Below are 4,557 nucleotides of genomic sequence, written 5' to 3' on the forward strand. Positions count from 1 at the left end.
TGGTGGGATTCCTCTACTCTAGAGGTCAAGGAGCAAAATGCATGATCTTATCTAATCTTTACAATAATAATTGATTATTCTCATGTTATATATGAACAATTGAAGCTCAAAGAAATTAATTGTCCAAACTCACAAAATTAATTAAAGGCCTCATCGTATTTGGAACTCAGATCTTTCTGATTCTAAAGCCTATAGTTTTAACTGTTGCATTTAATAAATGCTGTTCAATTGAATTGAATGCATAGGGATACAGATTTTGCTTTATGTTATTTAGTGTAGTGTTAATGACTTTGAAAAATACATTTTAGGCCTCATCACTGGAAGGAGAGTATTTTTTGGTTTTGATGAAAAAGCAGCAGAATATATTATGTTCTGAGAACTTGGCAGACAAGTTGGTGCAAATGGTGTCTGTTGTATCTTTAAACCATATGAAACAGCACCATGGTGGAGGAGGCGTACACTTTTCCCTTTGGTCTTAGACAATAAGGGCTGTCAATTCCCTGCTCTTTGAGGACATGCACACTCTGTTTCTAAAGCCTAAAATAAAGGACAAGAATGCAATGGAGCTGTGCTGAGATGTGACCACCAGGAGGTTATTTAGGATCTTTGCCTTACCCAGGCTCCATGGGCTTCTTTTCATTCCTGCCTTCGAATTTCGGATATGTCACTTTTATTTCTGATTAGTCACTACAGAAGGAAAAGCAGTTGGCTTTGCTAATTGTTAGCAGATGTTTATAGTAGAATAGAAAGGTCACGTCCCATGGTGAAAATGAAGTTTAGGGATAATTTATGTATTAAAACATTTCGGTGCTTTTTCTTCTTTTCTTAGCATATAGACCTGAGAATCTTTTATTTATAAGTTTGAATATAAGTGCTAAATGTCAGTCAACATTTGTAAGAAAACACACACACACACACACACACACACACATTAACAACAGCCCTTTGTCCTTCAGACTCACTTTACATAACAGAGCTCATTAAATTTTCAGAGCTGGTATGTTTTCCTTAATCAAATGGACAGTGTTGCTATGATGTGGTGATGATATGGTAGCCAGGACCTAGGTCAGAGCACCGACCTAAGTAAACCTGCTGATAATTAGGAATTTCAATACTGTAGGTTTTAGTAGTAAATGTGTATCCTAAAAAAGTTATATTTTAAATGTTGTTTTTTTTCAAACACTCTAATAAATCCATTGAGGGAATTTTAAAGTTAAAAATACACCCCCAACTAGTTTATAAATATCATAATTTTAAAGAATATCCTCTCTAAATACATTCATTTTAGAAGTACTATTTCCATTTATTTTGAATTTCTTTAGTGCAGCATTCAGTAAATATGATGATGATGATGATGACGATGAAGATAAGGATCAATAGCATTAACATGAGTCTCATTAGCAGATTAGTATTAGTAATAATAAATTACTGAAGCAATTTTGTTATAAGTTTTTGAAATGAGATTTTGGGGTTGTAGAATCAAAGACTTTATCAAAAGAAAGGATTTAAATATTTTTATGTTTTTACATTCCTTTTTTTTAAACATCGAGTCTTATTTACATTTCCCCTCCTATTCTGTAATCACTAGCTTTTATTATGATTTGATATCTGCCTGTAGTGTTTGTGTATGAGAAACTAATGAACAAATAGTTGACAAAGTCATCATGATAAAGAGGTTGATGATGAATTGATTGCCATTAGACAGGTATTGTGTGCATTCTACCAGTTGACATATTGAACTTCTCCCCTAATGCGCGTCACTTTCTCTCGTCTAGGAAACACACCAAAGGCAGGCATTCCCAATTAAGCCTGGTGAGGTCCTATACCTCCTAATTACAGGCTAACTTACTGTGTCTAACTGTAACAGACATTTTGTTAGCAAATTGTTTTGAACACCCAAGTATGCCCAATAAAGCAAACAAGAAAATATTAGAATTGATAGTGAAAATGTTTGCTGTGTTGAATGTTACTACTGAATGGTGTATGGTAATATCTTTGAGTCATCTATTTTTCTCTTTTACTTTTCTTTTTAAAGGATGTTGTAGTTTTGGCAGCAATAGCAAGACTAGGAATTAAAAGTGATAAGAAGGGAAAAAACAATGACTACTGTTAGTTAAAGGACTCAAAACTCTGCAAGAATATTGTAGGAGGGAATTCAGGTTTGTAGTGATTAAAATATTGTGGGAGAAGATTGATAACATAAAAAAAGCTCATATAAATTTCACCAAATTGTGTAGTCAAAGATTGTTGCAAAGAGTGGATTGGTGACTGAGTTTGTGTAAATCTAGAAAAGAGTTTCATTTCACTTTTTGAATCTCTGTATTCTGTTGTAATATTTTTCTGTTTGAATTTTATGTTGACAATGAGCCAAACAATTTGGATTTATATCACTGTAATACTGATATAAAGGCAAAATGTGATAATATAGAATGTAACTCTCATAATGAATTGTATTTCAGCTTTATTTTTGGGCCTGTTACAGAGGCACAGTCAAAGCAATTGATAAACCAGAGAATGGCTGTTGCTTATCCATCTATTGCATAATGTTTCTTTTCTCTTACTTTTTTCTATTTCATTAACATGTTTTGTAATAGAGTTCTCTTTAGAATTCTTATTAGGATCAGTGTTATCAGATTATTAGCCACTCTAGACATCTTTGGCAAAGTAATTTTCATTAGATTTTGACTGAGGATATGGGGTAAATTAATGCCTTTTGTTTTTGATTCAAAACTTGTCCAATAAACTCTTAGCAGCAAACCTGAGAGGAGTTCATCAGTAGGCTCATTGTTATGAGAGATATATATCTGTTCTGCACAACTTTCAAACCCAAATCCTTTGATTCAAATAATTTAAATTTAACCAACATTTATTGAGCATGATTCCTTCTTTTTCTGTTCGTTAGGTTGCGAGGCAGTGTATGTAGCCCTTTACAGTTTATATGGAATATGGAGCCTGGGTAGCTCTTTACAGTTCCTAGGAATGTTTATCCATATTTTCTCACATGATATTGGTTTTGTGTACATACAAACAAATGACATGATTCCTACTCTGAAGATGCTTACAATCAAGTTGAGAAGGTTAACATGCACTAAGTTTCTTATTACTCCTTTATGAAATGTCAAAATAACCCTAAGTAGAGATTTGGAAAAGATATAATAAAGTATAAGTACATATCAAATTTCACATTTGGTTTAATATAAATACATGGCCTCACTTTCAGATATTTGGAAAATTTTAACTAAAGTGCTTTTTATTTTAGAATTTTTATATCAGATACTCTGTATTAATAGTGGAGAAAATAATAGCTAACATTTGTAAAGCACATAGTAGTTTATAAGGAGCTTTTAAATCCTGGATTTCATTTTATCCTCATTAATTTGATAATCTTCTGAAGTTCTTTTCTGTCTGATGATTTGACTATAATTGCTACACAGAAAAAAGAGAAATGGAATCACACTATATTAGATCTTAAAGGAAATATAAAGATAATCTAATTTAATGCCTTTATTTTAAAGATGAAACTGAGGCCAAGGTTAAGTGACTCATCTTAGGTCACATTGCTAGTTAGAGCCAAATCTTCTGACATTAAATCCATCACATTTTCTACCAAATCACACTGCTCATGTCCACTATGGGCTTGTGCTATGGAAGACCCATGGGTTTAGGCATAAATTACCTGATTTGACTCCTTGTTCCACCCAAGTGCACTGCTTACTGCTTGCTCTCTTTGCTTTATCTCCTTCTCTCTGTGTTTCTGCCTCTCTCCTCTCTTTTTCTTCTATTTAGATTTCAGGCGTCCATCTATATTAGACAGCCTTCTATTGAATATGTTTCATCTTTGCTTGCTAGTGTACATGGCAGCTGACATTGATCCTGTCCTGGGTATTTGAATATTGAAATTGGTCCATTTCTAAAGCAGAGAAAGTGGGCTTATGAAATGGAGATGGAATTTGTAACATTTCAGTGAGGTCCTCAAGAACTTTTGCTGCTAGAAGGGCATAGGAACGATGTCTGCCTAGGAGCATAGGTACTAAATATTTCTGGTCCATGGTTAATCTCATGTCATGGGGACACCAGCAGACGCTCGTTTTAGAATCTTGTTGTGACCTTCGAAAGGTAAATGTGGGCCAGTCTCTATTATAGTGGTGGATAGAGTGAGGGAACTCGGGGCTCAGATCTCACAGGCATGAAAGGCCCCTGTTCAAGAGTTTTAAGATCAGTTGTGTACAGTCTCAGAGAGGTGCTGACAAGATTGAAGGGTGTTCATCCTTTTGTCTCATTACCAGACCTCAATACCTGTTCTGCCCTATGATTTGTCAAGTCCTGTAATTATCTTTTGACTAGCTCAGCCATATTATATTGTAATGTTTCCCTGCTAAATGCAGCAAATGTCTGCATTTTATATGTATCCTACAATTATTCAAACTCTGTTTTGGATATTTTTTTCATTTTTAAATTTATTTCAATTCTTCATAAGACATGACACAGACTGATTTCAACTTTGAGAATTCATTTATTTTGTATTTAATTTCCTATGTTACAGATATATATATATAT

Source organism: Myotis davidii, unplaced genomic scaffold, assembly GCF_000327345.1.
Source record: "Myotis davidii unplaced genomic scaffold, ASM32734v1 scaffold449, whole genome shotgun sequence".
In the NCBI taxonomy this organism is placed as follows: domain Eukaryota; kingdom Metazoa; phylum Chordata; class Mammalia; order Chiroptera; family Vespertilionidae; genus Myotis; species Myotis davidii.